A 14311-nucleotide genomic window follows, 5' to 3' on the forward strand; every position below is an offset into this window, starting at 1 on the left:
GAGCTTCTTGATAGGCTTCATGGGGCTAAATTTTTCTCAAAAATAGACTTAAGGTCTGGTTATTACTAGATTAGAGTCAAGGAAGCAGATATACCTAAAATAGCTTTTAATATCCGGTATGGCCACTATGAGTTTACTATAATGTCATTCGGGTTGACCAATGCTCCTGCAACCTTCAACCATCTAATGCAAGATATATTACGTCCTTACTTGGATGAATTTGTACTTGTTTTATTTGATGACATCTTAGTATACTCCAAGTCAGTGGAAGAGCATGAGGAGCATGTACGTAGAGTTCTGCAATTGCTACGTAGGCATAAACTCTATGCCAAGAAGAGCAAATGTACCTTCTGTAATCATATTGAGTATCTTGGATTCATTGTCTCCCAAGATGCTATCTCGGTAGATCCCGCCAAGGTCAAGGATATATTGGATTGGCCCCTCCTAAATCAATTCGCAAAGTTCGTGGATTGTTGGGAATCACAAGATGGTACAAGATTTTCATCAAAGATTATACCTTGGTAGCTGCACCCTTGACGGATCTTCTTAAGAAGAATTGCAAAATAGTGTGGTTACCAATCCATCAAGTCATCTTTGACAAGATCAAAGCCATTATTACCTCAACACTAGTCCTGAAACTTCTTGATTTCACCACCAGGAAATTTTACTGATGCCAGTGTGTTGAAATGTGCAATGTAAAATGAATGGGTTATTTGGTTGAGTGTGGGAAGGCACCCTAGAGGTGCAGATATTGTGGTGAGATAGGAATGCCACATGTAATATTATATGGTGTGTGAGTGTTGACCAAAAGAAGTGAAAAAGGTAGTGCCACATGGATGATGACAAGTAAACTGGGAGAAGGCTAGAGAGCCTATATCATTGTATGGTTCAATTCAAAAAATAAATAGAATTGAGTGTTGAGTGTGCATTCTCTCTCTCTCTCTCTCTCTCTCTCTCTCTCTCTCTCTCTCTTATGGAGTTCTTAGTGTGGTTTAATCCACCCTAATTATGTTGCTTAATCCAAGTCTTAATTCAAGTCTATCACCATGATCAATCCCATTTTAGGATTATTAACATGGTAACAGAGCTTGGGTGGGCTCTTGGTGAATATTTATGTATAGTTTTTCTTGGGTATGAGTTCTTTGATTAAGCATTATTTTCAGTTATTATGAAAAAAAATGCACACTCATATTATCATTTGGATTTGCATTTATTTATGAGGATTTGAAAGAGATTTGGAGATGCCATTCTCAAGTTTGAGAGGATATTTTCAACAAAGAGGTTGCATAGAAGCTGCCCAAGAGAGTTGTAAATGGGAGTTTTGCAACTTGGAAAGCCCACTCATCATCAAAGAAGCTGAAAATGGAGATTTCAGCAAGTATGAAGGCTATGGAGTCTTTGGTATCAACAAGGAATCTGCCAAGGAGACAAAGGTTTCTCAAGAAGGTTGGTTTTCTGAGTTTTGCCTCATTTATTTTTTGCATAGGAGAATGCTCTTGTGGAGGTGCATGCTTGTTAAGATGATGGCGAGTGAGATGGTAGACTCAATGGAGTTCACATGTGTGTGCATCAAGAAGAGGATGCAGTTGTGGATGTTGCTCAAGGAGATGAGCAAAGTTGTGAAAGATGTGGGAAGTATCACGATGGTTTATGCACCTTAGTTTCTTGTGGGAAACCGTACGTGAAGCACCCTTAAAGATGGTGTGTGGGGATAAAGCTCATTTTGGAGCACATGAAGGCCATGTCAATGGTCATAGAAAACCTCAACTTGGAGGTCTTGAAGAGGCAAAGAATCTCATAGAAAAGAGAGCTTGAAAATTGTGAGCCAATTGGGAGCTCAATAAGGCTATATTAATGGTTGGTTAACCTCATGAAGGAGGTTTTGTTGAGGAGTTGGATATTAAATTTCACAAAAAGGAGAGCTTGAAAGAGAGAAGAGCTCCACTCAAAGGTTGCCGCTAAAGAAGACACAGTGCTTGGCTAATGAACAAGAAGGATCTTGTACTCTTATGAGATGAAAGAGGCAATAACAACGATGGTGGTTAAATTACTCGAAGATGACAGACGACAGTTTTGCTATGGCTAAAAGAAGAAGAAGAGAAGGCCCATCACAAAGGAATGAGGGTTGTGCTCCAGCATGGCTGATCATAGAGAGAGGTGACGACCTAGAGCTGAGGCTTGTGAAATTTTGACAGCAAACAACAAGCCTGCGCCTCACAGACTAGAGCATGGAAGTGGAGACCTGTTGCACCTTCCGCCTCTAGTAGGCTGACTGATGCCAAGGCAAGGTAAGGTGGCTCCCGTGGTGGTGGCGACCTCTGGTGGTGACAGAGTAGCAGAGAAAGAAAGAATAGTAGGCACAGTGAAAGCTGTAAGATTCCTCCCCAGCCTCTCAAGATATCCAGCATCTTCCCCTGTAATCAATCCCCTCTTCAGAAATATAAAATATCTTGTCTCTACCTGTTTTGACATAGAGAGAGAAAATATTCTAGAGAGAGAATATTCAAATTTTGAATATTTTTAGATAGAAAATTTTCTCATAATATAAAAATGAATTCCCCTGAAACAGAAATTCAAAAAGAACTTTCCAATGTGCAATTGGAATTAATTGGAAATGGGTATAAAGGACCTTAGCCTAAGGGTCTAGATTTTCAGAAAATTTTGGATTATGGTCCAATTAAGGTTCCTTTGGGCCAATAGGATCAATCCATGTGTGGGGAGGAGATAAATCCAATTTTTAAAAGAAGATACCCAAAAATGAGTAAATGCTCACATAAGATGAAGAGTTGACTATGTACAAGGTTTATTAGTAAGAAACTATGAGTAATATCAAAAATATGAGATATTTTGGGTATAATCATTCCATTTTGACACATATGTAAGGAAGGGGAGTCCCTTAAAGGAGGTGCATACTTCACATGCTTGAATGAGTTTTAAACTCAAAAATATTGTGATATTTTTATCTCTCCTCTCTCTTGAACCAAACCAAATCAAAATGGAACCAAACCGAATAAAAAAGGAACCAAACTAGGTCTAAATCTAGTCCAAATTCAACCAAACTAAAATCTAAAAAATTCTAGCAATCAGTTAGCTTTGGTTAGAGCTTCCCTCTCCTATAAATAGAACATGAATCCTTTGAAAAAAATAGGAGAATTTTACTATACTAGAGTTATATTGAAATAATGCTAATTTCTACTATTCTCTAAAATTCTCTCCAAATTGGAGAAATTGGAGCTTCCCTCTTTCTTCAATCCCCATTGGTGGCTCCATCAACATACTAAACCAATTGATTGGTTGGGGGCCTCTACCGTGAACAAAGAATCAAGTAATTTGTAAGGTAAATGGTGAATTTTGATTCTTTTCTATAATTTCTCAATGTTTCTCTCTTCTCAACCCCTCTCAAGCTTCAGAAGCTTAATTGGAATGGTTTTTGAATGCTATTGAAGTTAATTGATGAATGGTAGTGAAGAATTACATAATTTGATGAATGCTATTAAAGTTAATTGATTAATGATAGTAAAGAATTACATAAATTTCCATTTATGCTTAATTCTAATGGTTTTTATGCATAGAGGTATGCATAAAAAATTATTATATTAATGTAAAAGTGTTACTTTTATCATATTTGGATTTCATGCATAGAGGTATGCATAAAAGATTATTATATTAATGTAAAAGTGTTACTTTTATCATATTTGGATTTCATGCATAGAGGTATGCATAAAAGATTATTATATTAATGTAAAAGTGTTACTTTTATCATATTTGGATTTCATGCATAGAGGTATGCATAAAAGATTATTATTTTAATGTAGAAGTGTTACTTTTATCATATTTAGATTTCATGCATAGAGGTATGCATAAAAGATTATTATATTAATGTAAAAGTGTTACTTTTATCATATTTGGATTTCATGCATAGAGGTATGCATAAAAGATTATTATATTAATGTAAAAGTGTTACTTTTATCATATTTGGATTTCATGCATAGAGGTATGCATAAAAGATTATTATTTTAATATAAAAGTGTTACTTTTATCATATTAGATTTCATGCATAGAGGTATGCATAAAAGATATTCTTTTTATACTAAAAGTGTGATTTTCATCATAAATGGATTTTATGCATAACTTAGATGCATAAGAGAAATTCTTTTATTCTAAAAGTGTAATTCCTACCAAATTGAATTTATGCATAAGAAAATGCATAAAAGATTGATTTTTAATTCAAAGTGTCATTCTCATCTAAATTGATTTTATGCATAGGAAGATGCATAAAAGAATGGAATTTCAATTCAAAAGTGTTATTATCATCCAAATTGAATTTATGCATAGGAAGATGCATAAAAGATGGATTTTTAATTCAAAAGTGTCAATTCTCATCTAAATTGAGTTTATGCATAAGAAGATGCATAAAAGATTGAATTTTAATTCAAAAGTGTCATTTTCATTTAAAATGAATTTATGCATAGGAAGATGCATAAAAGATTGATTTTTATTTTGAAAATGTTAGTCTCCGTAAACGGAATTTATGCATAAATAGATGCGTAAAGAAATCTTATATCAAATATAAGAATTCTCTTGTATTCTATAAATAGATATGAAAAATGATAGGATATGATAAGATGCATATGGGAAGTGATAGGATGTGATAAGAGGTGTATGAGATGTGATAAGATGTGATAAGATGCATATGAGATGTGATAGGATGTGATAAGATGCATATGAGATGTGATAGGATGTGATAAGATGTGTATGAGATGTGATAGGATGTGATAAGAGGTGTATGAGATATGATAAGATGTGATAAGATGTATATGAGATGAGTTAGGATGTGATAAGATGAGTCAAGATGTGATAAGATGTGTATGGGATGAGGTAAGAAGTGTATGTGATGGGTTAAGATGTATATGGGTTGTGATAGGGCAAGAATGGATGTGATGTAAAAGAATAGATGTGAAGGCGTATGTGGTTATATGAATGGGAATGTGAAAATGGATGTATGAATGTGAATGTGGATGTGGATGTATGAATGAATGTGGATATGGATGTAGATAAGGATGTGGATGTATGTATGTGGATGTGGATGTATGAATGAGGATGTGAAAATGGATGTATGCATGTAGATGTGTATGTACGAATGTGAACGCGGATGTGGATGTGGATGTATGGATGTAGATGCGGATGTGGATGTATGTATGAATGAGGATGTGATAATGGATGTATGCATGTAGATGTGGATGTATGCATGTGAAAGTGAAAGTGGATGTGGGTGTATGGGTGTAGATACGGATATGGATGTATGTATGTGGATGTGAATGTATGAATGAGGATGTGAAAAATGATGTATGCATGTAGATGTGGATGTATGGATGTGAATGTGGATGTGGATGTGGATGTATGGATGTGTATGTATGAATGCGGATATGGGATTGGATGTATGATGTGGATGTACGAACATGGATGTGTATGTAGAATAATGAATGTGAATGTGTATGTGAAATAATGTGTCGTCGATATGAGTGAATGGATGAGAATGAGTACACATATGAATGGAATGTGGAATAAGTAATGTGGACTGAGGAGGGATAATGTGGAAAGACAAGAGTTCGATAATGACTGTTTTATGTCGAGAATGCTGGGGAAGCATTTTGACCATCTTGTGGATTAAGGTCATGAAGACCTAACTGATAAAGTTGCAACTGCTCTGCTAACGGAGAGTCAATGGAGGATGTCTCGCGTAGCAAGGTCGACCGAGGTCTTGACCAGCCTCGGTTCGATTTAAATGGTGAGCTTCTGGTACGGTGGATGAGGGACCAAGGAAGCGGCCTATGAGTGAAGTGCTAGGTCACCTACGAAGGATCCTAGAGGGTGCTGACCATACGGTGCTCGGGCTCTGGGTCGCCGAATATACCCACACGTGCGTCGTGGAAGATATCGGAACAAGGAGTAAGAGTTGTTTTCTGAAACTGGGCATGGATCTGGTTGATTGACCTTGTTGGTCCTCAACGGATGAGTCCATGGCTCTCTTATATGGATATGTTGATTGATCTTGCTGATCTTCAACGAGAATTCCATCTTAAATTTTATATGTGAAAATATTGTCGGGTACTATGAGCTAGGAACTATTGAAAAGGCCCCTGAGTGAACACGCTGTGAGCGTTCTGGTTGCCAATGATGTCATAAGTACGCCGATGAATGAATGATTGAAAATATGGATTCAACCAGAGATTTTGAGGATTATCATCAGTGACAAAATGGTTTCATTAAAGGATTGTTTAAAGTTAGCTGATGTTGAGAAAAAGGTAATTTCATATTGGGTGCGTAAGTGGTGTGACTAGTTTTATGTTGCATGAACTTTCGGCTAGGGGGCCTGGGAACTCTTTTCCCTGGTACCCGGGAAAAACCTAACCAAATTCCTAATTGGATCCCATCACTACAGTGGTTGGGAGGTTGGCTAACCCATGGGACTGGATGGGGTTAGGCTGGACTGATGGATCCGTAAACCGAGACTCAATTTCTGTTATTACGATAGATGAAGTAAATCCCGGATAGTAATTGTTCTATGGATAGGAATCAATGGCTGTGCCTCTTGATGGGGAAAAAAGCGTTGATCCCAATGATCCAAGTGCAAGTTTCTTCCTTGATCTGACCGAGTATCTTTATAGGTGCAATCGGATCAGCTTGATCAGTAATGGTCTTGACTATGTTAGAGTAAAAAGTTATCCTGGTGGAATCGCCCGTGCTTTTCGAGTAAGGGAAGTTTTTCCAAGTTCGGTTTTGGAAAAACCGACGGATTAGTCTCTTGTCCGGATATCCGTGGACGAGGCCCCGAGTGTGGGACCCTAGCCTGTGCAAGAAAGGCTACTTCCGCTGCTATCACCCCGAATCCGTTGCGTGGTGGGGACAGGGATCTCACAAAAGCGGGTAGCAAACGACATCATCATTTACAACTACAGAGATCAGGTGATCGCTCTCAAGGACTTGAGATTGTTTGAATGCCTCCCCACCACTTCGCCAATTAGTTCATGAGAATGGGAAGGTGATGTTACCTAAATCACCTTGGATCTTGACAAAGAATGAGGAGAAGAGAGTGAAGGATCTAAGACCAACTCAATTATATGTTCTAAAAATGTATAATTGGCACAAGATGTTACAGGTATGCTCAATTTACTTATATAACATTGATTGCAATGTTTTGTGTTACATAGTTCATTCTTCACATACGCATTAGCAGGTGTGGAGATCAAAAAGTGCACGAGGCCATCTACAAAATGGGGGTGGGTGAGTTATAAAAAACTAATATTCTAATGTGGTTTATTTTATTATTGCGCTAGACATGTCATCCTAATTAAATAGACTCAAATCCATCTTAGGTATATGAGTGCCAAGGAGATCCATTCATCCACTATTGATGTAGCTTGAGTAATGGCATTGGAGGCAGTGTGCATGACAAAGGAAAACCTATCCTCACTAGTTAATTACATCTTGTGGTACACTTAATAGATAAAGTATCAATGTGTGGTGTTGTGCATGACCGGTGGATGTTCTTTCTTGAGCAGTTCATGTGAAGATCTTGAAGGATTTTGTTAGGCAAAGAGCTAGTCTAGAAGGAAGCATGGTAGAGGGTTGGTTAGTGAAATAAGCAGGTGTCCACAATTTAGAGTATCTCTCTTGAGTGGATCCCACAATGCCATGCTTGTGGAGTAAGGAAGAAGTTGAGCGCATGGTGTCTCACCTACGACACAAGAGACATGAACAATTACAAAAATAAAGTACTCGAAGCAGTGTGCATGATAGAGGAAAACCTATCCTCACTAGTTGATTACATCTTGTGGTACACTTGATAGATGAAGTATCAATGTGCGATGTATGGCATGATTAGTGGATATTCTTCCTTGAGTAGTTCATGAAGATCCTAAAGGATTTTTTTAGGCAAAGAGCTAGGCCAGAAGGAAGCATGGCAGATGGTTGGTTAGGGAAGGAAGCATCCACATTTTAGAGTATCTCTCTTGGATCCCACAATGCCATGCTTGTGGAGTAAGGAAGAAGATGAGTGCATGGTGTCTCACCTAACGACATAAGAGAGACATGAACCATTACAAAAAGAGAGACTATTAAGACCATCTACAAGCTTGCTTATTCTAAACTTGCAAGCTCAACATGGATGGAGAAACACTTATGTAACAGCTTTTTTACGGTATGCCTCCTTAACTTCAACTTCACTCTATTTTTATTTTTATCATTAATGCATTATTTTGATATATGTAACGCTTTGATTACAGATTTTTATCATCCAAACATTTACCAAAAGACAATGTATTACCAAAGTCAAGAGATGAGGCAAAATTCATGATAGAAAAATTATGGATGAACTATAATAATATACATGCTTGTGTTAATGATTGTATTCTATATAGAGGAGAATATGCATTTTGTACATAATTCCCAAAGAATTCCCAAAGTGTAATGAACCATGTTACAAATAGGGTACCAGAGTGGAAAAGTGCTAAGAAATATTATAAGACATTTTTCCTTTAAACCATTGTTGCATCCAATAGCTCAGTGGTGGAAGAAGGCACATACAACCCACTCCACACGTCGTGAGCACCACCTTGGTATCACACGTTTGGAGGTGGTGAACTATAACCACTAGAGAGCCATTGCCAAGAAGAAGAAGTCTCAATGAAAAAGGGAAACTAGTCACTGACACTCAAATAGAAGGAATGTATGAAGGGTATAGTCATTGTATGCTCTCAACTGATAGTTGATAGCTGTGTCATGAAGCTTGTTATAGTGATGGTACTCAGGAAATGGTAGTCTGTGTTAGGCAGTTGACCTGTATTAGTCTGCAATACTTCTAGAATATAACTAAGAGCAATCTTCGCATTTCATTATTGTTCTGTGTTTCTCTCTACACTATGTGGATTAAGTCCGCAGTGTCTCTGTTTTATTGAACATGCTCTCTATGTGTGAGAGAGTGAGTGAGATAGTTAGTGGAGAGATGCGGAGTGAGAACTCAGAGAGTGAGGGTGAAGGTTTTCTTGATAAAGTGGTGATCTCTGTGTCCCTGTTACCATTTGAGAGTTGGTGTTCATACCCAGAAACTCTAGTGGGTGAGTGCACATCTCCCACGACATTGCCTGGCTGGTTTGTCATCACACACACTGCTGTCTTGCCATTCTGCTCAGAGGAAAATCAGCAACAAGAAACACTTGGCGCGTGATCTTTCTGGGGAACAACAAACATTTTGCTAGGGAAAACCTCCGTTGAGTAGCATTATGCACCATTAGGCAAAGGAAAGTGTGGATCCACTTAAAAGAAGTCCAAGGAGAAACCGTAGGATGGAAGGAACTTTCTAGAAAAGTCAATGGACAACCTTTCACCACACAACCCAACTAGGTTTAGGCATCCGGGGTGCTCCACAGGCTACACGCATTCCTGCGCAGCGTATGCCCTGTTGTATTGCCGTCCGTACCGCCGTCTGTCCCTGTGCAGTGTACTTGCTATAGTACAGCCACCCCTCTCACAACCCCCTCATTTGCCTCTTTTCAGATAAGGCAATTTTCCTTCATCCCCCTCTTGCTACTAGGAGGCAGTGTCCTTAACTCTCTCTCTCTCTCTCTCTCTCTCTCTCTCTCTCTCTCTCCGGTGTGAAGAGACTTACAGCAGCCCTTAGCCCTTCTCCCCTTTAGCAAAACGTTTTTGTCTTAAGGACATCTCACAATCCCCCCCCCATTTGCATAGACTTTAATAAGAGGTTTTTGCCTTAAGAAAGGGTTCATGCGCTATAGTCTTTTGCTCATATGGTGAGCAAACGATCTCCGAATTGAGATCCGTCGACTGAAGCGTTTCGATCACGACATCGAGCCCTACAAGACGACGTCCAAAATGGCCCCATCCCGGGAACGTCAGAATATTGCCTTGAGAGGAGCGCGCAACAACGAGATTAGGGAAGATGCTCCGACCCTCCCTTTTCAAGCTCCTCAAGGAAATGGTGGCCAGGTTAGCTTGGTTATATTTTAAAGAAGAGTTTTTTTTATATCGGTGCTAATAAATATGTATCTTTTCCTTTTAAAATAATGACATAAAATTGTATGAAGTTACGAATTGTGTGATGTTGTATTCAATAAATTGCATTGAAATTGTTATCTTTAAAGAGTGTAAGTTTTTCATGGCTTCAACGGTAACTCCGTTCCGTACTTGTGTAGCCGGGCGGCGTCGTTAGTAAAGCCCGAGAATGGCCCAAGCTATCCCTCATACCATTGGGAGAATAAGGTTCGCCGATTGAGGTGAGAGATTATGATGCTGCCTAGTTTTAAGGACCTAGGCTAGTGTGGTAAATAAGCCCACCCTAGTGTGCAGACATCCCTCTGAGGGACGGGAGGATCGAGCGATGGAGCCTGAGAGGGCGACAGGCCGGCTTGAATCCTCGGGCTTGAATCCTCGCCAGCGGCGGCGGCCAACGATGAGGTGTATGGTCCCGTAGGGTTTTGCCCAGCATGTAGAGGCTGGAAGGCCGAATTCTAGATCATCGGCAGAATAAAGGATAAGAGAGCCGGTTTGGCTTGTATGGAATCGATTCATGTATAAACTTTTTATATATATATCTTGTCTTTGGCATGGTTGTATTGTGTAAAAAGGCTATTTTAACAAACCTTGTGAAAAGGGCCTTAATTAAGGAACATGTTTATTTATGTCAAACAGTGTGGTAGGATTAATTAGAAAACAAATTGACGCGTGAGTAGGGTGGAAAGTGGGAGAATGGAATGCCCCGATGGCACCATCCTACGGACGGGTAGACTCGATTAGTCAGGTAGCTTTCCAAAAGATTAAGTGAAAGCCCTACGCTAGATAATTAGGTTCTTGGGCAACTCTATTCTAGAAGACTAGGTCAGCGGCTGTGCCTTGCATGGATGAGGAAAAAAGCCTTGCCTCTAGAAAGCAAGTCTAGTAGTTGCCCAATTTATGATCAATTACCCTATGGGTGATTTGATTTTTAGAAGATCATGCTTTCCCTGTGGGATAGGACTAGGTCTTAGCTATGAATCGTATCCTTGAATCTCTTCATGGTCAATGTAAGGAGTTTTTGTATTATTAGTATCAATAAGATACATCATGCATTGTGGGAGTGCAAGGAGGTCCACCCTCTTTGGTCAAAGGTCAAGAAAATGCTATATGAGTGTGGAGTTGTGGACAACCTGAATTGGAAGCAAGCACTTCTTGGGTGTAAAGTAAGGATGAACCCAGCAATGTATATGCTATGGCACGTCATTACAAGTTGTGTCCTGAATGCCATATGGGAAAACAGGAATGCAAGAGCCCATCAAGGCCTTGGTAGGATCATTTCTAGCTCAAGACCATTTGTGAAAGAGCTCCTTTTAGAAGCTTGCAAGCTAGCCACAGATAATGGTAGTAAGATAAGTTCAGTCACTGCTGCTAAACTTCTTGGTAAGAAGCTAAGTAAACTGAAAATAAAACCCCTGGGTGATGAGGGACACTTACGGTCTCCTTGCTGTAGTTTCTTTCTTTTTGGAGAATTTCGCACATTGATGAGGGGCCATGAAGGGTGGCATCTCTTGTCGAGTGAGGACACTGAGGGAATTTTGCACATTGACGAGGGGCCATGAAGGGTGGCATCTCTTGTCGAGTGAGGACACTGAGGACGCCATGACCCTTGTTTTTAAAATACATTTGGAAACAAGAACACATAAATCAATTGCCAGTATTTATTGCCTGGTGTCGGTTGCCCTAAATATGGCATTCGTGTAGATACGGATCCTCACACCTCCTAGGGTTTGTGTGAAGAAGTAACACCTACAAAAGTGATCAGGTTAACACCTTCACACAACCAAAATTGTTCAAAAACTATGTCTATCTTGAAAAAATGCATCTAAAAATCAATTGCAAGGTGCCATATTTGTATACTTACGGGGTTGACAACATGGTTTCAATTTAGCTCGTCGTCTTCATGCTCCACCTTGTTAAACAACTTCGTCATCGTTAACGTGAGCCTGCATGTAGTCGTACTCATCCTACATGTAGCCATGACTGACTACATGTAGCCATGACTGACTACATCCCTCTACACAAATTCAAGATGAATTAGAGATAGCATTGTATAACATGTTATTGAGTATACAACAAAAAGAGGGATCTTCACTTACAAAGTATGAATGGAAGTGTTTGACACCACTATACCAAGATGAGATGACTCCGAATTTTTAGAGCATGCTCTAGTTTCCTCCCTTTGTTTCTTGAACTTGTTGAGAGTCTCACGTCACTTAGACCTGGCCTTCTTCAAGTGAGCTGGCTCAAGATAAGAGAGCTTGAGTTTACACTCTCGAATGTTATCTTGAACCTCAATGGTGGCTCATAATTTCCCTCATATGTGTAAGCATCCATGTCCTATTAAATTGGTCCTTCTCGTAAGATATAGGGAGATCTCTGTAGACTTGATCAATGCTATAATATGTTTCCTCGATGGAATGGTGTGTCCTTTTGGCAAGGACCTTGTGATCAAATCACATTGAACAAAGATGATGCATATGCATCACATCCACATCCATCATCTAAGAGACTACATGAGTACACCGGCATGTGTGGTGTTGCAGGACTATGAGTGTAGGGAGATTGAACGTGAGGAGTGGCATGCCCAAACTAAGGATTAGAGGAGTGGACGCTAGAATACGTTGTGATGTAGGAGTAGCTGCTAGAGTACGATGTGAAGCAAGGGTGGCGAGAAGTATGATGTGATGTAGGGGTGTGGTTGATCGATCAAGTATGATGTGAAGTAGGAGTGGCTATTGCTATAGTATAATGTGAAGTAGGGGTGGGCACAAGACTATGACATGATGGTGTTTGACCATCAGTACCACCACCATCACAACAATACCACACCTGCCCCCACCACCACTATATCGTTGGGGCAGGGATTGATAATGTTGGATCTAGTCAAAAACCACATGAACTGAATTGAAAGTGATTACATACCTTGGAGACATACTCCATAAACTTCGAGTCAAGCTATCAAGCTTCAAAATAGGAGCCTGAAGTCTAGGTCAAATTGGTAATTTCCTACTGCACGCGGGTCTTGGACAACTTGATATGCACCTTGAATTTTTAAGATCCAGGGTGTTCATTGGATAGTGTTCACCTAATGCTTCTCAACAAGCTGAAGAACACAAGGATTGGACGATGTCTGGATGATGTCTGGAGGGTCAAAATGCATACTTTATGATGACCCCCATATCCTTTCTATTTAAGGCAATAAAATGATGACTCTCCATAAAGTTTTTATTTGCATACATTTACCCATATTCTTTCTATTTGCAATCCTATCTATTTAAGGAAATAAAATGATGCCCCCCATATTGTTTCTATTTTCATGCATTAACCCATATTCTTTCTATTTAAGGTCCACAATTCTCTATAAAAATTCCGAAGGGCTCACTCAACGAGTGGAGAGAGGGAGGGAGGGAGGAAATATAGAGAGAAAGGCTACAAAAGCGCTGTTGTGCTCCCGATGTGTTGTAGTGTCTCTCCCACGACACTCAAAGCACACACACATATGTATATATACAAATAAGTGTGTGTGTGTATATAGACATATATATATATATATATATATATATATATATATATATAAGAATACAAACATATATGCATGAATAGCACAATACACATATTTATTTAATCCACATATATAGATATATATAAATACAAAAAAAATCACATACATAAATATACATAATCTGCACATATATATAAATCCACATATAATATATATATATATATATATATATATAATAATTATATACACTTACAACAATATCTTCCTATGTTTCATCACCCTTTGGGTGATGGGAGAATTTTGGGCATTTATGAGGGGCCATGGGGCGAGGGTAGCGTCTCTTCTTGTCAAGTGAGAGCACCACACTTCTTTTTTAAATGCATTCGGAAACAAGCACTCGTCGGTTTTCATTGTGTGGTGTGAACCCCTTACGATCGCCCTAAATATGTGAGTTGTGTAGAGTCTGATCCGCTTTTTTACAAGTAACACCTCCAAAAGTGATAGGGTTTATGTTACCATATTATAGTAGTGATGTGTGTGAACACACTTAGGACCGCCGGGGCACTTTTTCCCTCACTAGGAGGTTTTTTCCCCCGTGCATTGTATATACGCCCATTATCTTCTAGGGCTGGTTATCTTTCATTTTTGGCACTCATAATACACTACTGTGTTGTGCTCAAGCTTCCTCATCTTCTTGAAGTTGTGTGTGCATTCCTGCAACCCTAATTCCAACAATTG

Source organism: Cibotium barometz, chromosome 21 (assembly GCF_041138505.1).
Source record: "Cibotium barometz isolate CiBa-2024 chromosome 21, ASM4113850v1, whole genome shotgun sequence".
In the NCBI taxonomy this organism is placed as follows: Eukaryota; Viridiplantae; Streptophyta; class Polypodiopsida; order Cyatheales; family Cibotiaceae; genus Cibotium; species Cibotium barometz.